At 41.9% G+C, this 21813-nt stretch overlaps 1 protein-coding gene across 1 annotated transcript in view; it reads left to right on the top strand.

The window, feature by feature from the left end:
• The first annotated feature begins 619 nt into the window (after positions 1-619).
• LOC126236124 (cardioactive peptide) overlaps positions 620-21813 on the top strand; it is a 391608-nt gene continuing 370414 nt past the window's right edge. Inside the window, exon 1 of the mRNA XM_049945201.1 lies at positions 620-678. The gene's annotated coding sequence lies outside the window, so the exon portion shown is untranslated. The remainder of the gene's footprint in view (positions 679-21813) is intronic.

The following is a 21813-nucleotide window of genomic DNA, read 5'->3' as shown; positions in this document are numbered from 1 at the left end:
TGCTAGGGAGTCTCTCGAGACTAGACCTGCCGTGTGGCGGCGCTCGGTCTGCAATCACTGATAGTGGCGACACGCGGGTCCGCCGTATACTAACGGACCGCGGCCGATTTAAAGGCTACCACCTAGCAAGTGTGGTGTCTGGCGGTGACACCACAGGGCAGGTGTACCAATTTCTAATTTCTTTGGCCCTTCAGTGTAGAACTTTTTTTTTTTCTCCTTAGAAAATTTATTTTACCTCTGACGGGGCAATTATATCCAGGTTGGGAACCACTGGTCTAATAGATAAAGAATGGAAGTGTCATGGGTAAACGTCATAGAGAGAGGTCAAAGCTTGACTACAGGAAGCAGGTTCAAACTGATGTAAGTAAAAGAGAAGAGGAGGCTTGCACGGAATAAAGCAGCGTGAGGAGATGCACCAAACCAGCGTTCGGGTGATGACAACAGTCAGCACAGTGGGGGGCAAAAGTGTGTGGTGTGGAGGGTGTGCCGAGGGCGAGGAGGCGGCCCGGCGGCCGCGTGGAGGGGCGGGGGTGCGTGGGCAGCCGCGGTCCGCGCTCCGCCCTCGGCTGCGCCTATATAAGCGGCGGCGCGGGGCGCGCGCTGCACTCTCCGCCGCCGACGCCGACCCCGCAGAGACCGCCGAGCAGCCGAGCAGACGCCGCGCGCACCCCGACACAGGTCAGTAGCGCGCGCCGGCGGCGCTGCCCGCCGTTCTACTTAAAAAAAATACAAGAAAAGGAAACGTCTTCGTTGTTAATTATCGCCCACTACTCCGTCACTGACGCATTTTGCTGTTAAATTTCCAACCTTAAGCTGCAGTTTTGTCTACAGCACTGTAAATCATACAACAACGTGCTAAATTTCTTTAGATCCTGTTGCTTAGCTTACAATGGCCTCCTAAAGTAAAGTATCGTTGATGGATGATTCTAAGGAAGCCTCCACTAGATTTTCTGAAAGGCACCCCTCCTTCAGTGTGAATAAATTTAAAATAAACGCATAAAAGTCTCTCTTCAACCAGAAGGTTGATTTGTACACCACAGTGGCATTGTCCTACTGGACGCAGTATGCCATTGTCATCTCCGACTTTCGAATTACCAGCCAGCTACATGAGTACCTATATTGCAACGTGCTCACCGACTTACGAAATACGTGCATAAATAAGCGAATATTAGTAGTGAAGGTCTGGAGACTGCTACACACTTGCTGAGCAAACTGCTCCAGTGCTGCGATTTGTGAAGTATAACTGACCACAGAAATCGTACAAATACAGAGACGAGCTGTTTGGATCATGGGTAACACTTCGCCATAGCTAATAATGAAGTGTGACGCATATTTTCAGAGAATTTAAACAGGAATCTTTGCACGAAAGGCGACACGATTCAATCACCAATGCTGAGGCTTCCGCTACACCTGGACTATTGTGTATGTAAATTATGTAAGAGCGATTCATGTGCATGTGCGCATAGAACAACATAGGGGGTCGTTTCTGTCTTGTACATGTATATCTGGACAACGACAATAATTGTTCTACAAAGTATAACCCATCATAAAATACTGCTAAGTTGCTTGTGGTCAGTTTACGTATGTAAGTAAATGTCGTTAACATCATTTTAATGCTGAAATGCTTTGTTGATTGCTAAGATCAGGAAAACAGTTCACAAAATCCACATCATAACCTGCAAATGTACTCACTACTAGAAAAAAAAAACCTTCACCTCTATCAGTAAAACAAAAGTTCAGACTATTCTACTCTGTGAGTTATGGTTAAAAAAATTATGTGTTAAATGCGTCAAGGTACGTAAACCATATCAGAACCCATTCTTAGGTGTCACTATTTCGTTACAGATATATCATTCCATGACACAGATATCCTTAGAAATATAAAGTAAATATGAAGCTGTACAACTTAAGAGCTTCCATTTCCATCAGTAGCAACGCTATTTTTAGTAATGTAAGGTAAGTTCGTGAGGGAAAATAATATTCTTTTTATTATTATATACACTACTTTTGCTTGATTTTGTTTCTAAGCTCAGTGGCTATTTTAAGCATTCAGTATATTATCTGTGTCTGCTACTGAGTTCATAGCACACCTTAAAACCACTTGGTCAGCAAAAACTACAAGCCGAGAAGGCCCTGAAAATAAATGAAGCTTGACGGAGACCCGTCTTGTTCTCAGACTGGCAACACTCAAGGACTACTTACTGAATGTCTTGCTCGTTTATAGCTTCATACCTGTTCAGCGCAGCCCGGCGAGTGCGTAATTTGCACACGCTCCGCCCAAGTTTTGCGAGTGCCACACTACAAACGGCTACTCGTATTTTTATGCGCAATATCATACTGGTCACCGCTGAATAGTCCTCACGACCAACATACGTGAGGAACTCTAGAGGCAATCGAAAGTTTAGGAAATTCTGATCGAGTATGCTCGAAGATCCATGTGCGCTGTGTTTCAATGGACCACAAGAGTGGAAGGCTTCCGGAGTTCCCATTGAATATAATAAAAAAATTCCACATGTACTACAATTAGATACTATAATTGCTTCTGCACGACTACTTGCGTGATACCCTTGCATTAGCTTAATTTTGGTCGTGAAGAAGTGTATGCGAGCCATACTTCACTTCTGTTTCGCTAATAATGCGCAGCGTTACTTGTTGGTGTATTAATGATGTTCTATTCAGCCTGTAAATTTCAGGTCTGATATCAGTTTTTTTTCCAGAGCAGCGTCCAATTTCCTTACCTCACGAGATTGTGGGCGGCGCTGCAGCAAACAGCTGCAGTGACAAATCCAGTGCAGTAAAATGCAGCATAGGATTTAGCTAACTAACCTAAACTCTTAAAAAAGTATTGATTAAAATTCTTATTATATTAATTTTTATATGATAAAATTTGGGTCACCACTTTCAACCAAGAGAAAAATCCAGCAAATCAACTTTTCAAGAGGTACAAAGTAGAAAATGAGCTTTTTAGCTGTATTCCGTCGAAGAATACGTTAGTTTGAGTCATTTAGAATCCCAAACTTTTTTTCAAAGACTTCCTGAAGTTCTGGCCGCTGGACGTACTTAAAACTATCGGCAGATAGGTGCAGCCTCTAGTGAACGTTTTCATGTCAGATAAATTTTACTAACCTGTTGTAACAACAGGCACTGACGCAGTACGTATGCACTACAGAAATTTAGCAAGAATGTTTCTCGAGAAGTCCGGTCTCATAAACTGACAACAGCCGGGAGAGCGGTGTACTAACCAAATGCCTCACCATTTCTGTACCCGGTGACGTATATGGACTGAGGATGGCATAGCGGTCTGTCGGCACTATTGGGCCTTCAAGAACTGTGCAGACGGAGAATTTTCTCGACAAGATCTGGATCCATCTTGCAGTGATTTGAGTTTGAAGCCTATCTCCCAAGCAGACCTCAAAAAAGCGATAAATTAATTTTGAATACACCTTAGCAATCGATATTTTTCACAGAACTTCTACAAATATAACCTTACATGTTTTCTTTACTCAGTTCTGCTCCGAAAGTTCGACGATCGACACTTCTTTGACGTTACAAATTCCAGACTTTTTACCATTAATAGAGCAGTGGAATACTGCGAACCTTTCCATCTATAATAGTTATGAACATTACTTTGTGCTCATCCACTTATGTGAGACACCATTCGTTACATAAAATATTTCTGGATTTTTATGTAGTCTATCAACGAAGCTTTCGTGTTGGTATTAGCATCTTCAAAACAATCTAAGTTTTCTCACTCCATCTCATAAATCATTTCTATCTATTGAGAACATAAGCGTAATCTTTACTGTAATCTGAAGTTATCTTCGTTTCTGAAGAAAATTCTCCAGCCATCCTTACTCATTATGTTCTGTACCTAGCAAGCTATTCAAGGTAGATCTATGCGAGTATCTAGGAAGCCCCATAAGGTAAGACATAATATCCAAACAGGTCAGCAGCAATTGTTGACAAGCTATATTTGATTAAATATTTCAGTTACGGTGAAGTATAATATAGATCGCTAGGGTTTTGTCAACTACGACAGTCACAACATTAAAATAATTTTTAGGAACGTAAAAAAATTAAGAATAAATTTGGCAAAAATTTTGAAGTTGTGGCAATCATATAGGACGACGATATTAACACGTTACATCGCAACTAAGATGAAAACGTTTGAAAATGACCCATAATGGCCGAAACCAGTAATTGCCTAGATATATTAAATCGCAATTGTGACTGAAATAAATCATAACACACTACCCAGAAGGACGCTGTACAACCAGATCTTTATCATTTGACAGTAGGTAGAATACAAGAACCAATTCCAATTCGCTTGTGCCCTCGATTTCGAGTATGAACACAATGCTCACCAGTTACACGAATAGTGTTACTAAATATTCGGTGATTATTTTAAAGCAGATATTCCTTGTGAAGTAATTCTATTATAATTAAATTAATTACATAATTGAGGATCTCTTAACATTCCAGTTCTGGAGCAACTTTATAATAATTTTGAATATGTGTTTTTTGAGCTTTTTATATATTGGTGTGACGTGCACACTTTTTCCGTCTGTGATGGCTGCCCACCGCATGAGAAATCCGTATTCAAGACAGGACTGAACACAAAACTTAAAAAATTGCACTAGAATGAAAAATGCTCCTATCATACCTAAAAAAAAGGCGAATATCCCCTGGATGGAGTTAGGGATGTAAAAGAAGGGAACAAGCTTTTCGACTTATCTGGCAGCTTCAAAGACATTTAAATCAATAAATCTTCACATATTCGCACTTTTTCATTTGTTAGTATTAGTGTCCATGTCATGGAACATAATGCAACAACCTCCAGAAATTTGATTTCACAGGAAAAACAAACTATTACATGCATACTCTTCAGCCATGTGACATTACATATTGTTTGATATGACTGGCGAATCTTCTGGATTTTGGCCGGCCTAACTGGCCGTGCGGTTCTAGGCGCTGCAGTCTGGAACCGCGAAACCGCTACGGTCGCAGGTTCGAATCCTGCCTCGGGCAGGTATGTGTGTGATGTCCTTCGGTTAGTTAGGTTTAACTAGTTCTAAGTCCTAGGGGACTAATGACCTCAGAAGTTGAGTCCCATAGTGCTCAGAGCCATTTGAACCATTTATTAGGTAACAATCAGAAAGGAAACATAACGAAACGTCATTTATCAGTTAAGTACATTTGTTTGTATTAACAATTAAACATTACGTGTCTATATTATTCCAAAACAGAAAAGAACCCAGCATTTTGAACCTTCTGGATTTTGGGCGAAGAATCAGGGACTTCAGCCTATAAATTGAAAGATGCAGGTGTGCCAACACCTTGCAGCTAAAAGACGGTTGGGTGGTTGATTTGGACCGGCCGGTGTGACCGAGCGGTTCTAGGCGCTTCAGTCTGGAACCGCGCGACCGCTACAGTCACAGGATCGAATCCTTCCTCGGGCATGGATGTGTGTGATGTCCTTAGGTTAGTTAGGTTTAAGTAGTTCTAAGTTGTAGGGGACTGATGACCTCAGATGTTAAGTCACTTAGTGCTCAGAGCCATTTGAAACATTTGGTTGATTTGAGGAGGGGACCAAACAGCGAGGTCATTGGTCCCATCGGTTTAGGGAAGGAAGTCGGCCGCGCCCTTTTACAGGAATCGCTTTACCTGAAGCGATTTAGGGAAATCACGGAAAACCTAAATCGGGATGGCCGAACGCGAGTTTGAACCGTCGGCTTTAGAATGTGGGTCCAGTGTTCTAACCACTGCGCCACTTGGCTCGGTGCAGCTAAGAGAGCTCACTGCACTGGAGAAGTAGGATTAACTCGTAGAAAAGCGTGAATATGTCAAAATGTTTTGATTTAAATGTCTTTGAAGCTGCCAGATAAGCTGAAAAGATAGTTAGTTTCTTCTTCCTAACTCCGTCTAGGATATATTCGCCTTTCTTGTGCTATGATAGGAGCATTTTCCATTCTGGTTCCCAGCTTTTACTCTACCATAATTTCTACATTAAACCGCCATAGCTTGGAAACCGAAGAACATTTTTTTTTTTTTTTTTTTTTTGCTCTGACGATGACTGATACGATATAAGTACTTTTATTATCATTCGAACAATGTTGCTTATATCGTGGCAACGGATAAAGCATTCACAAAACAATAGGACATGAATTCAATACATGTATTTATCTACCTTCTTGAGAAATATGAACCGATTCGCACAAGTCTGAAACATAGAAATGGGGCGCTAAAATTAAAAAAAAAAAACTGACAAAGTTCGGGTATTTTGCACAAAAAATCCGAGTGAACCTAGATTTTTGAAAGCGGGTTTTCAATTTTATCGAAAGAGTGCATTTTTTATTCAGTTGGTTCACTTTAAACCAAGCCTGCACATTCAATTCGCGTAAGAATCAGTTCTGCGTGTGATGTTTAGCTCGACTTCAAACCATCGTATCTCGACAACGGATACAGATTATTCGACAAAAATTTCGTTTTCAGTTTATCCTCTTATCTGCTTCCGTGCAAAGCTTGAACCAATTCGTACAAGTTTAATGTACAGAAGCGGCACGCTTCAAAAACCTCCCAGAAAAACGTATTGTTTGCACCTAAAACCCAAACGAAGAAAGATTTTTTCAAACGCTTAACATTTATCTTAGATCAAGCTGCGATATACCAATGGACCAAATTTGAACCATCTGTCTCACAAGTACGAAGTTATTTAGGGGTGACTGTTTTTACACGTATAGCCCGAACGAGGATCACTATTTTTGCAAGTAAAATCCTAACGGTGCACAGAAAAATGTTACCACTACCTGAGAATTAATTTCAGCCCAATTAAAATCTTCTGGAAAAGAAAATAATCGATTCTCACAATCTGCCTGGGCGCCAGCTCCGGTTCGTGTTCAAATGTGTGTGAATTTCTAACGGATCAAACTGCTGAGGTGATCGGTCCCTAGACTTACACACTACTTAAACTAACTTATGCTAAGAACAACACACACACCCATGCCCGAGGGAGGACTCGAACCTGCAGCGGGAGGGGCCGCGCAGTCTGTGACATGAGGCCTCTAACCGCGCGTCCACTCCGCGCGGCGCTACGGTTCGTCTTTCAAACCTTGCTTAATATACTGTAACGTAGCTACAGTAAAATATGTTCGAATGGCTATGCAAATGGTTGCTAGTCTGTTTTGAACCAAAAACTTTTTCCCCAGGTTCCTAGCTCAAATAGGAACCGAGCTTCAAGGCACCTCCTCCCCCCCGCCCCCTCTCCGCACCCAACCATTGTTCTGGGCGCGGTCTTTCCACGCTTATTTCTTATAGCGCTTCGACGCTGTAACGATTTAGCCCTTTGTCTGTTTTCAGCTGTGTCATTAATTTGCTCTTCAGAAATGTGAGTGATTATTTCTTCGTCACACATTTAAGAGTTCGAACAGCGCTCATCGGTCTACGGCAATAATGTAATGCTCTCTCTGTATGTAAATGAACTTTTAAAAGCATGTCTTACAACTTCGTCTTTTATTCTTGCAGTTTTCTGTTTGAACAACAGATCGAACAGCAACAGACGACACGGTCGTTGACAAACCGTTCAATGGTTATACATTGGATTATAATTTTCTGAGATTGTTCGTAATCTCTCTTGTTATGCGAAATGCGTTGGAGACATGCAAAGTTCTATCCCTGTCCTTTCTCTTTCAACAGAATATGCAACAGTTTTGTTTCCTTATATTTGTAATAATATTACTGTTATAAGAAGATCTTTTAGTATCACACTTAGTATGCATTTATCTAGAGCTTGATGGACCGAATACTTAACCTGGAGTACAACTCTAATGTGATCATTACCTTCGGAAAGATAAAAATTCTCATTTTGCACGGGATACTAATTACTTTCGTCTTCTTTATCCACTACGCAATTCGACCTCTTGCGAACTTCAAGCTTGACCTTCCATCCTCTTTGATCAGACCATTCTGAGAAACCCTTCGAGCTCACCTATAGACACATTTTGATATTGTCAATTTTGTCGCTTGAGGTGCAAATGTTGAGTGACTGCGTATGTCTTTGTTTCTTTTCCCGTCGCTCTTCGGTGCTCCGACGACTGATCAAAGAAATCACATATCGCAGGGTTGAACTCTAGTCTTGTCCACTCTTTTCCTTGCTAATGGAAGACCTACACTTCAGCACTATATAAACGTGCTGATATCGGTGGTGCTGCCATAGTCTTGTAGAACCTCAGCATTGTTTCGTTCCTCCTTTGTTTCTTAAGCTTCTACCTATAAAGAATCTATAATTTTTTAAACTTTTCTAATATCAAGTTTTTCAAAATTTGAAACCCTGCAACGAAGAAAAGCTGACATCTCTTATGGATTTGTTACTAATGACTAACATTTAGTGAATTTAAGCTGGACCACAAAATATAATGGATTCTATTGTATGCAGCCAAATTTCGAAACTGTACTGTTCCATTCCCCAGTTCATTTCAAACAGAGTTCGCTATAGTATGTCTTTAGAAACTGAAACTGTTACCTGATCGTCGGCAAACAAGAGCCTTAAGACAAATCTTAATTTTAAAAATCAACAGCCTCAGTTACACAGATCACCTACATTTACCTAGGATTCAGTCGGGATAAGCCAACTTTCTTCAGAATAAAAGTAACTACCATTTGTCCATAGTGGACATCGTCAAGCTAAAACTCCGAATCCATAAATTATTGTCAGACTGTAAAAACGTATTTGAAACTGCCTCGACCCCCCTTCGCGACCGCGATGCGGCAGCCACGATTACTGTATTGGAACTCAAGAGTTCTCGCCCAGGCATTACAACATAGCCACTTTCTCAGCAGGCTGTCAACGCGTCTGACTTCAGTCGGGAAGTTGGCTCGTAACTAATTCATCCGTCGTACTTCTTGAAAAGAAAACTCAGGAATGGTCAGTCGCATCAGAAAAACCTAACTGATAGGTAAACAGGCGTATTCTCTCTCCTGCATAACATTATCGCAGCGATTCGCGGTAAACTGTCTTAAATACATGTTATTGTTGTTGTCTTTAGTCCAGAGACTGGTTTGTTGCAGCTCTCCATGCTACTCTATCCTGTGCAAACTTCTTCATCTTCCAGTACCTACTGCAACCTACATCCTTCTGAATCTGTTTAGTATATTCATCTCTTGGTCTCCCTCTACGATTTTTACCCTCCACGCTGCCCTCCAGTACTAAATTTGTGATCTCTTGATGCCTCAGAATATGCCCAACAACCGATCCCTTCTTATAGTCAAGTTGTGCCACAAATTTCTCTTCTCTCCAATTCTATTCACTACCTCCTCATTAGTTATGTGATCTACCTATCTAATTTTCAGCGTTCTTCTGTAGCACCACATTTCGAAAGCTTCTATTCTCTTATTGTCCAAACTATTTATCGTCCATGTTTCACTTCCATACATGGCTACACTCCATACAAATACTTTCAGAAACGACTTCCTGACACTTAAATCTATACTCGAAGTTAACAATTTTCTCTTCTTCAGAAACGCTTTCCTTGCCATTGCCACTCTACATTTTATATCCTCTCTATTTCGACCATCATCAGTTATTTTGCTCCCCAAATTGCAAAACTCATTTACTACTTTAAGCGTCTCATTTCCTAATCTAATTCCCGCAGCATCACCCGACTTAATTCGACTACATTCCATTATTCTCGTTTTGAATTTGTTGATGTGCATCTTATATCCTCCTTTCAAGACACAGTCCATTCCGTTCAGCTGCTCTTCCAGGTCGTTTGCTGACTCTGACAGAATTCCAATGTCATCGGCGAACCTCAAAGTTTTTATTTCTTGTCCATGGATTTTAATTCCAACTCCGAATTTTTCTTTTGTTTCCTTTACTGCTTGCTCAATATACAGATTGAATAACATCTGGGAGAGGCTACAACCCTGTCTCACTCCCTTCCCAACCACTGCTTCGCTTTCGTGTCCCTCACTCTTATAATTGCCATCTGCTTTCTGTACAAATTATAATAACCTTTCGCTCCCTGTATTTTACCCCTGCCACCTTCAGAATTTGAAAGAGAGTATTCCAGTCAAAATTTTCAAAAGCTTTCTCTAAGTCTACAAATGCTAGAAACGTAGGTTTGCCTTTCCTTAATCTATTTTCTAAGATAAGTCGTGGGGTCAGTATTGCCTCACGTGTTCCAACATTTCTACGGAATCCAAACTGATCTTCCCCGAGGTCGGCTTCTACTAGTTTTTCCATTCGTCTGTAAAGAATTCGTGTTAGTATTTTGCAGCCATGGCTTATTAAACTGATAGTTCGGTAATTTTCACATCTGTCAACACCTGCTTTCTTTGTGATTGGAATTATTATATTCTTCTTGAAGTCTGAGGGTATTTCGCCTGTCTCATACATCTTGCTCACTAAATGGTAGAGTTTCGTTAGGCCTGGCTCTCCCAAGGCTGTCAGTAGTTCTAATGGAATGTTGTCTACTCCCGGGGCCTTGTTTCGACTTAGGTCTTTCAGTGCTCTGTCAAACTCTTCACGCAATATCATGTCTCCTATCTCCTTAAATACTTAATAAAGTTTCTCTCCTATCCTCGTAGCCATGCTACTTCTTACATTAATAAGATTCGACATCTATGACACGCCAGTGCTTTCCTGAACAGACCTGTATTCTAGGACTTAGTTGCCCAGCTATTAACTTACGAATTTTTGATATATTCCTTGTTAAAACTCAGTCTGTGATTTGTTTGTGTAATTCTATCGAGCGTACAACGCATATCTCACGGATGGGCAGCGTGCCTAAAAGCCTTTGCAGTGTGACGTAAACTGAGAAGTCTACGACTGGCGGTGTCAATGAAGCGATGACGTTTCTGGTTTTGGCTCCTTACTCGGCACCAAACCACAGTGACAGCTGTAGGAGGACTCTCTCCGTAATCGATAGTTTCCTTGAATCTGCGAGGACAGCGAGGGATGTCTTTGGATTGCAGTCCACACATGTTACTGGTACCGACGTGAGGTGCCCTCTGTAGCTCGTTACACCTTACTTTGCTAACATCTTTAAGAGATAATTTTGAAAGGAAACGAGAAGGAAGACTTTCCACGAGTTTCACTATACTTCGTCAGGTCGTCAGGGAAGAAATTGCGCATTTACGACGTTATCAGATGGTGTTTCGTAAGATAACGTTCCAAATTTACATAGCGGCAATCCCATGCAACACGATACTGTTCTCTGGTACACACTGATCAGCCGAAACATTATGCCCACCAGCCTACTATCGATTTAAACCCGTCCACGCGAGAGCGGCGTCACCTGGCGAGGAATGACTCCTAGTCAGAAACACGGACGGTGCCCGCAGTATCAGTGAGCGTGCTGTGGAGCTCGTGCGAAGCACCATGACGGCCAAGGTGTATCGTACACTGGTTGCACACCAAGCGTACACCTTCATGATAATCATGTGTCCCTACGGCAGTGGCATTTTTCAACAAGATAATACTCCATGTCACAAGGCCAGGAGTGTGATAGAACACACCTGCGATGTGAACGAACGTAGCGTCAGAGCTTATCGCTCCCCTCCCCGGCATGTACGGGAATTAGGTGCCTTGTGTGTACAGATGTGGTGCTAACTCCCTCCAGAGATCTGCCAAGAGCTCATTGCTTCCATGCCATGACGCATTGCCGCTGTTATCCGTGCCAAAGGTGGACATACCGGCTATTAGGTAGATGGTCATAATATTCTGGCTGATCGCTGTACCAACATATGTCCCTCTGTGTCCTAATGTTTTGGGACAATGTTTTCTGTTCCCACTCAGACAATCACGTCCTACACTGTGATACTACCATCGAAGGACTGCCACACGAAGGCTAAGAACCGTGTATTCGCTCAGCTACAAGACAAACCTTCTTCATTTGAAGCCTTTCTCCTGTCACAATTACCCCAACCATGCCTACTGCTGTTGTCAGCGACAGGATCATTAATGATTGTATTTCACATAAACATAAGCAATAAGAAAACAGGAAATGGATAACAAAGGTATTTACTTTATTAATACTCTGCATCAGACTAAATTTCGTAAGTCAAACCGAGTGTAAATACATATTTTTGTGGCAAGTTCGTGTAACTCACCGGGATGTGAAGGCGGATCTCTGTCTTAGAAAGCCCTTTCGTTGGCAGTTACGCTGCCTACAAGTGCCACATGGACCACTCCAGAGCTTCTGTTTACCGGTGCTATCCTGCTAGATCAGCACTTCCTAGATATAGCAGATAGATCGACTTACGCCTAAGGGCTGTAATTCATCCGTCGTACTTCTTGAAAAGAAAACTCAGGAATGGTCAGTCGCATCAGAAAAACCTAACTGATAGCTAAACAGGCGTATTCTCTCTCCTGCATAACATTATCGCAGCGATTCGCGGTAAACTGTTCCTTCTTTCACAATTCTTCAATCATAAAGAAGTTTCTCAAGTTGCCTCACAGAAATGTCGGTATTTCTTGAAATTCTATTCCATGACTGCAACAAAAGCTATCTTTTCAACTTACCGTCCTTCTGCTACGCACCTTCCCAAACAGTTGACTCTTTCAGGTAGTGCCCAATTACAAGGTAGTGTAAGGCAACTGCGATCCTCTGCATCTTCATATCTTTGCACTCTGCTATGCAGTGCGTGTTTCGTCTAGATCTACATCAGTACTCCGCAAGCCACCTGATGGTGTGTGGCGAGGGTACTTCTGCTACCACTAACTGATTTCCCCCCTCCCCTTTACCCTGTTCCATTCGCGAAAGGCGCGTGGGAAGAGTTATTATTGGCAGGCCTCCGTTTTAGCACTAATTACTCGGATTTTCTCGTTGTGCCCATCGCACGCAAGACTTACGTGGGAGAAAGTAATATGTTGTCCGACTCTTCCTCGCTCGAAATGTCAATAGTGGAACTCCATGTTGCACAACGCCTCTCTCATAGAGTTTCCGCGGACTAAACGATCCCATGACGAAAAGTGCCACTTTTCGCTGTATCTTCTCCATTTCTCCTATCAGTCCTACCTCGTAAACCATAGCTTGATGAACAATACTCAAGCATCGGTCGAACAAGCGTCTTGTAACCCACTTTTTTAGTGAATAAATTACATTTCCTTAAAATTCTTGCCATGAATCTCGGTCTGGCATCTGATTTTCCTATTATTTTTTTATGCGGTCATCACTCTTAAGGCCGATCCGGATAGATACTCCTAAATATTTCACGGGAGCTATTTTTCCAGCTATTTGTCATCAGTAGTGTAGTTGTACAGTAGTGGATTTCTTTTCCTATGTATGCGCAATATGGTATATTTATTTGCATTGAGGGTCAACTGCCAGTTCGTACACAGTTTACCAATTCTCTGCACGTCATTCTGCAAATCGTTACTGCCTTCCGGCGTTACTATCTTCGTGTAGTCATCCACATCACACTTCCTTGGGATACTCCGGAAAGTAGCTTTACATATGTCGATTTTGTTCCGTCAAGAGCAATGTAGTGTTCTTTCTGCAAGGAAGTCTTCAATACAGTTGCTAATCTGTTTCGATACTCGGTTAGCTCGTATATTTTTCACTAACCGGTCGTGAGGCACAGTGTGAAATGCCTTTCTTTGTAGTTGAGGAACACTGCGTCAATCTCAGCCCTAATGTCTACAGCTCTGTGGATTTTATGGAGGAAGAGAGCGAGCTGAGTAACGCAAGATCTTTGATTGCAGAATCGATGTTAATTTTTGTACAGGAGGTATTCGTTCTCCAATGACGTCATAGTTCTTGAGCATAAAAAAGTTCCATAATTCTAGGAAAGATTGACGTCAACGATATAGGCGTATAATCATGTGCATCTGTCCCATGAGGCTTGTTGAAAACGCGAATGACCTGCACTGTTTTCCTGTCGTTAGGTACCCTTCGTTACACCAGCGACCTACGATAAACTGCTGTTAGAAAAGGTGCTAGTTCTTTGGCACAATCTTTGTAGAATCTTAAAGGTGGTCCTGACGCCTTTCCATTAGTAAACGAATGTAGTTGTTTTTATGTTCCGTGATTATTTGTTTCAATATCTGCCATGTTGAAGTTCGTACGACGATTGAAAGGTTGGACAGTATGGCGATGTCCCACCGCAAACCAGTTCGGAAGACCGAAATCAGTATTTCGGCCTCACTCTGTCATTTTCCGTTTCGGTGCCATTATGGCCACTGCATGAGTGATTAGATCATACCGAACCGCTTACTGATTTTACGTAAGACCAAAACCTCTCAGGTTTCTAGTTAGCTCGGTTGAGACAATTTTACTTTCAATGCCACTGAACTCTTCTCTCATTGCTCTCATTACTCTCATTTCCGATTCCTTCAGATTTTGTTTGCGATCTAGATTTTTACTTTTCTTTAATCTGTGATGAAGCCGTCTTTTTTTTACGTGGCAGTTTTCTAACTCGGCTATTAAACCACAGTGGGTCTTTCCCATACCTTAAGACCTTGCTCGGAACATACTTGTCTAAGGCATGTTGAAGATGCTTTTGATCTTTGACCATTAGAGCTCTCTATCTTCGTTCTACGAGGAGGCACTTCGTGCCATTCGTATTCTTAACGTTCCCTACTTACAGAATTAGAAATAGATGAAAGTCTGAGTTCTCCCTCAGGCATTGTAGACTCTCTCTCTCTCTCTCTCTCTCTATCTATCTATCTATCTATCTATCTATCTCTGTCTGCCTCTTATTTCGCTCCTCCTTAGACGTAAGATTGTCTGAGGCAACAGAACTGATTTAAACGTAATATCTAAATCCTTCTTCTATACTTGAAAGCGAATTACAAACGATTGTCTCGTAGAAGAAGTTTCTTCCATGTAATAGCCACATCTTTTTCAGAATTCTTCAGTCTCACGTGAGGAATCTTGTCGTCCACTTCCTTAATGATTCATTGTTTTGTGTTCATTCCACTGGACCACTATCTCAAATGTTGCCTCGAGATGTTTGGTGTATAGCCCTGTGATGAGGCGGCCTTAACAGCTGTCAGATGATTGTGAAACGTCATTGCAGTTAACCACCAGCTCATTTTCTTTTTTTTTACGTGATTTCGTTAAGGGGCGATCACTGATCATGTAACGGAAAGCTAACATTAATTTTTATGTGTATTTCAGCTCGCACTTATACCTCAGGAAGCTTTTTACAATTCATTCAAATGGCTCTGAGCAGTATGGGACTTAACATCTGAGGTCATCAGTTCCCTAGAGCTTAGAACTACAAAAACCTATGCAGATTAAAACTGTGTGACGGACCGAGACTCGAACTCGGGACCTTTGCCTTTCGCGGGCAAGTGCTCTACCAACTGAGCTACCCAAGCACGACACACGCCCCGTCCTCACAGCTTCACTTCTGCCAGTACCTTGTCTCCTACCTCCCAAACTTTACAGAAGCTCACCTGCGAACCTTGCAGAACTAGCACTCCTGAAAGAAAGGATATTGCGGAGACATGGCTTTGCCACAGCCTGGGGGATGTTTCCAGAATGAGATTTTCACTCTGCAGCGGAGTTTGCGCTGAAAGAAAGTAGTGCTAGTTCTGAAAGGTTCGCAGGAGAGCTTCTGTAAGGTTTGGAAGGTAGGAGACGAGATACTGGCAGAAGTGAAGCTGTGAGGACGGGGCGTGTGTCGTGTTTGGGTAGCTCAGTTGGTAGAGCACTTGCCCGCGAAGGGTTAAGGTCCCGAGTTCGAGTCTCGGTCGGGCACACAGTTTTAATCTGCCAGGAAGTTTCATATCAGCGCACACTCTGCTGCAGAAAGAAAATCTCATTCTGCCTACTTAAACCTAACAAACCTAGGGACATCACACACAGCCATGCCCGCGGCAGAATTCGAACCTGCAACCGTAGCGGTCGCGCGGTTCCAGACTGAAGCGCCTACAACCGCTCGGCCACATCGGCCGGCTTACAATTCATTCCAAATTATTCGCAGCCATGAGGATCTTCTTTTGACATGCTCTGATATGCAAGCAAAACTTTTCGCTAATGCGTCTCAAATGGTTAAATGGTTCAAATGGCTCTGACCACTATGGGACTTAACATCTGTGGTCATCAGTCCCCTAGAACTTAGAACTACTTAAACCTAACTAACCTAAGGATATCACACACATCCATGCCCGAGGCAGGATTCGAACCTGCGACCGTAGCAGTCGCGCGGTTCCGGACTGAGCGCCTAGAACCGCTAGACCACCGCGGCCGGCTAATGCGTCTCATTCACAAATTCTAAAGCGAGATGAATATTCGTAGCTGATTATTTGCGAGAGTTGATTTGGAATGAAATAAAATCTGTGTTTCCTCACATGGATGATAAATGGGTTTCATGTGGGGGCATCGAGTGAAATTCTTAAGTAAACGCATAAAAATTTCGTCTAATCACGTTCGGTCATCATTGTATTCTGTACATTAGTATTCTCATGCTGCTACACGACAAAACAAGCAGGAAATTAGAAACCTGTAACAACCTCTCCGGCGATCTTTCTTTTACGAGCCAATGTGCGTATATCGTCTTCTTTAATAACTGGAAAGGTTTTCTGCACATTGATTCCCTGTCCGTACTCACGTCTGTAGGTTTTGTTTCCTGTTTTCCTGGCACCTCACTCCACAATAACCATTTAACAGCGGTCCAGGACACATGTGACGCGTGCGAAATTTCGCAGCCCGAACATCTGGGACCCAATCCGCACATTATCACATAGAACAGACCCATTCTGATAGAAGGCGTTTCTAGGATGATGCCTCTTGCCTGCCTGTAGTTCCGTAACCTGTCATAGCCAGATGACATATACACAAGATTTTCCAAAGTATTTCCGACATTGTCTATGGGCTAAAGATCACGTCATGGAGAACAAATTTTGTTAGACACAAAATGTTCACTGACACTTCACAGCGAAGCTAGGCATCGTTTACTAACCTATGGTCCTGATACGACGAGATTTCACTGAACTAGCACACTACACTAACTAGGTGTGCTGCATACTCCCTACCCCAGTAAACTGATAGTGACACGTCTAATCCGAGAAACAAGTCTCTGAAGTGAATCAGAAACTTTAACTTTGCACGGCCTACCGCCTTTCACGCGGAGCAGATGCCTGGATGACACACACTGCATACGAACGCCGCAGGGTGCGTATGTCTTGCCGTCTCGCAGGGGCACAACCAACAATAAAAGACTCCTGGTGTCGCTGGGAAATGTCAGTGAACATTCTGCCTCTAACAAAAATTTTTCCCCATGACGTGATCCATCACCTCTAGATGTTTTTCTGTATAGCTATCTGAGAGGTGGCTGGGTACCCTTGGTCATACAATAATACGCATTTGTGGTATTTTACCAGGGGCGTTCGGTAAACAATGCAACACACTTTTTTCTGAAAGCGGGTTGGTTTCATCCAGCATTCCAATATACTACATTATTCCCCATCTTTTGGATACAAAACCTTGTTTCTGAACTTAATCTCTGTTGTGTGCGAAGGCCCTACACCACCTTACTGGGAGCGGTTGTAACCCCGCATGGTATCTCTCTACTGGTCGGCGTCGGAGCCAACGTCTTGCTGCATCAATAACCTCGTCATCATCCATATAATGTTTCCCACGGAGAGCATCCTGTGTTGGGCCAGATGAAAGTCAGAAAGTGTGAGATTCGGACAGTAGGGGAGATGAGAAAAAGCGGTCCAATTAAGTTTTGTGAGCTCTTGTCGGATGCGCAGATTTGTGTGAGGCCTTGTGTCAATCACCTCGAATAAGAGTTTACGCACGTTCCAACGTTGCAGGAGCCACTACTGTGTGCGACCGGCAGGGACGCGGAAGATCGGACAGCTTAGCACGACCTTATTGCGATGGTGACAGACACCTCGCCCAACAACTCACCGTGCTTTTGTTCCCTTCCAGATCTACATAAACGTGTTAGGAGATAATCTGAGCAGCGCTCTTCGATTGTTTGCAGTTGATACTGTAATTTACCTTCTTGAAAAGTCATCAAATAATCAAAATCAATTGCTAATTAATTTAGAGAATATATATGTATGGTGCGAAAAGTGGCAATCGGCTCTAAATAACGAAGTGTGAAGTCATCCACATGACTAAAAGGATTGCACTAAATTTCGGTAACGCCGTAAATCTCACAAATGTAAAGGATGTGAATTCGGCAAAATACTTAGGGATTACGATTACGAATAACTTAAATTGGAAAGATCACGTAGATGATGTTGTGGGGAAAGCAGATTAAAGACTGCAATTTACAGGCAGAACACTTAGAAAATGCAACAGGTGTACTGAAAAGACTGCCTACACTACGCTTGTTCGTTCTCCTTGGAGAATTGCTGCGAGCTGGGGGATCCGAATCAGATAGAACTGACGGAGGACATCGAAAAAGTTCAAAGAAGGGCAGCTCGTTTTGTATTACCGTGAAATAGAGGAGAGAGTGCCATGGATATGACAAGCGAATTGTGGTGGCAGTTATTAAGACAAAGGTGTTTTTCGTTGCTGCATTACTTACCTTCTCATGAAATTTCAGTCACCAACTTTCTTCTCCGAACGTGAAAATATATTTTTGGCGCCCACCTACACAGGGAGAGACGATAATTCTCAAAAAAAAGAGAGAAATCAGAGCTCTTATGAAATGATTTAAGTGTTCGTTTCTCCCGCACGTTACTCAAGAGTGGAACGGTAAAGAACTAGCTTGTAGGTGGTTCGTTGAATCCTCTGCCAGGCACGTTACTGTGAATTGCAGAATAATTATATAGATGTAGACGTAGGTATAGAGAATCTACCTGTTTAAGATTTGGGACGAAGTCACTTACTCTGTAAGGAGTGAAAAAAATTTGCGGTTCAACCTTCCGTCGATGAGGTCATTAGATAAGGAGGTCATTCTGGGATTGGGGAAGAAGGAGGGAAGAAATCGGCCGCATCCTTCACAACAGGACCATCTCTGAGTTTGCCTTAAGATATTTAGAGAATTCACGAAAAATCTAAGTCTGGATGGCTGGACGCTGTTTCAACATATAGCGAAAAGGGAATCTCCCTAATATTACTTCCACCGGAAATGACCGTGTTCATATTAAAAATTTAATAACGAAAATAATCGACCTTTCAAACTGAAGCTCAATTTCACCAATAAACATATGGACAATTCTGATACATAAACAAGCGTCACGCAACATGCCTCTGTCTAGTTTAAAGTTTTCACGTGGTCTAAATGCTTCATCAATGAGAATCCACCTACTCTTTTCTGACTGACCATAAGCAACTGACTTAGTTGTGTCTTCTCGTTGACTGAAGTATCTGTAATCAGCGATGTAGGCCAAAAGTGTTCCACAATTATATTTACATTTCACAGCACGTGCTCAGTGTCAAAAACATTCCTCTTAGTAAACACGTTACTCCACTGTTCGAGCAGCATAGCTTTTGGCCCGCTTTGTGAAAATATTAGTCCACGGCACGACGTATGTATGGGCTTTAGATTCACAGTCCATGATGTGTATTCAAAACCAGTCAAGTGATAAACCTGCCTCTTCACTGCGCCGATTTTGTAGCTTTTACAATATTATATCCTAATATAATACTTTGAAACGAGAATCACTTGGTCTCTACGTGCACTAAGTTCACAGTTCACGCTACACGTTAAAATAAGTTCACTTGACAAACATGTTCCCTTATTGTCCACACATTGTAATTGTCAAGTTTACTTTGCGGGATAACAGTCCATGATAGGAAACACTTTCATATGTGGATCGAAAACAGCCCGCATTATGTAGCAAAGACACAGTCCAAAAGATTTCTGCTATATACACGCAGTTCCCTCGCTTACGCTTGACAATAATCAGTATCTGCCCGGACTACTTGTTACCGATTCACATAGTGACCCCTCGGTCCATTTCGAAGTTAATCTCTCGCGGAATGTTACATAGTTTACAATATTTTAAACTTTTAAGCTTTATTATGATTTCGCATTAACATGAAGCTTTACGCACACAGAAACATTTTAAGTACATATCAGCAGAAATCCCGTAGACAGACACTGCAGACAGAAACACAAAATCTGTACTACTGCAATTCTCTTGGGTGTGAAAAGACAAGAAAAAAGAAAGGGACAGAAGTATATCATTTTGTATTAGTATCTTGACAACAACCGTTTTCCTCCATGCCCCCTCCTCTCTCACTCTCTCTCTCTCTCTCTCTCTCTCTCTTTCTCTCTCTCTCTTTCTCTCTCTCTCTTTCTCTCTCTCTCTCTCTCTCTCTGTCTCCGAATGCGGTACAGTTTCTTACCGCAGCACTTTTTTTTTCTTCACGTACTTTGGTCGAAATAATGGAGGGCGCTCATTGACTGCACCCAGGAAATTAGAATTTGTTCTAGAAGATGAAGAGGCTGGAGATGGTGTGATTCCTGTCGGCAATACTACTGCGTAACTGCACCGTCGGCGGTTTGAAGCTGTTACTGCTATTCCAGCAGATTGTGGACACAGGCATCCCTATTATGCCCGCTTGTTACCCTCGCTTCCGAAGAACGTTTGTCTTCTTATGCTCTCTATTTATCTTAAACGACGACAGCTGACACCTTGCCCTTCACGTCAGAAAAAAAAAACTGTTGTCATCTCGTTAATCTAGGGTCGATCACTGCAGACACATGTACGTATCTTGATCAGTCACTCCTTACACAAACTGTAAACACTACAACAGCTACCTTACCAGTGATCTGAGCATAACAAGCCTGGAGTGAACCTTAGTATCTTATTATCACGCAGCAACTGAAAACTACAGCACTTCGTTCAAGCGCTATTAGCAAAAGCAGCAGTGTTGGTGGTTTCTAATAGTTAAAAAAAGCATTGTTGTGGTCCTTATAGAACCTCTTCCCACAACTTTCTCTTTCTTGCAATGGTCACTGTCGTCAAAAATCAGAATACCCAAATATTCTTTTTCTCATAACTGACGATGTGCGTGTGCTAGGAAAGTCACGAGTTTTCTGTGCAACGAAGTGTTATTGCTTGCGTTCAGTCTATCACCATTCTTTGCAAAAATGTTAATTATTTTAAACTGTTGCCTGTTTTGTGATCAAATCTTCGCTCATATACTCAGGTTTGCAAATGACCAACTAAAAATGACTTATTTCACTTGATTAAACACTTCAACTGGATATTAGAGTTATATTTTCCCCTCAATCATTTTTATGGGTCTAGTTAAGTTACTCGTATCCTGTTTCTATTGGCATCTTTAACTAACTTTTACCTTCATATCACAATTGATTGTACTAAGTTTGATTTTACTATGTAATGTGCAATTATGACAGTAAATGATTGAGATGATACAAAATTAACTTATGAAGTACAAGAAAGTACCAAAGAGACGATCAATCGCCGACCGATCTAATAGTTGCTAAAGTATGTGACAATTTTTCTTAGTTTCAAATTCGCAACTTTTATAAAATACAGTATAAAATGTTATTGAGAAATCACCGGTATAGTCATCGATTTGCAGGTTCCCAAAATAGCATCAACGTTTTGTTTACTTTCAAACAGCGAGGTAATGTATAGCCAACATTCAGTCATTATACAGTAATATTTCTCTTTAATAAATGAAAATTAAATTTTCCGTCTGTTTCCCTTGATTGGTTAAATTAACATGTAATTACATACTGATGAGTCAGAAAATTGCTACGGGTATGTACATACATGTTCGGTGGAAGAACCGGCTACTGTAAAGCAAGGACCAAGCAATTCCAGCGGACTATTGGAATTACCCATAGCAGAATGAGAAGTAAATATCGAAGACTTGACCATTACTTACCGACATTTTCTCGCAGCAGTACAAAATGCCAAATTTCAACCGT

Source organism: Schistocerca nitens, chromosome 1 (assembly GCF_023898315.1).
Source record: "Schistocerca nitens isolate TAMUIC-IGC-003100 chromosome 1, iqSchNite1.1, whole genome shotgun sequence".
NCBI lineage: Eukaryota > Metazoa > Arthropoda > Insecta > Orthoptera > Acrididae > Schistocerca > Schistocerca nitens.
This window is presented reverse-complemented; position numbering and strand designations above follow the sequence as displayed.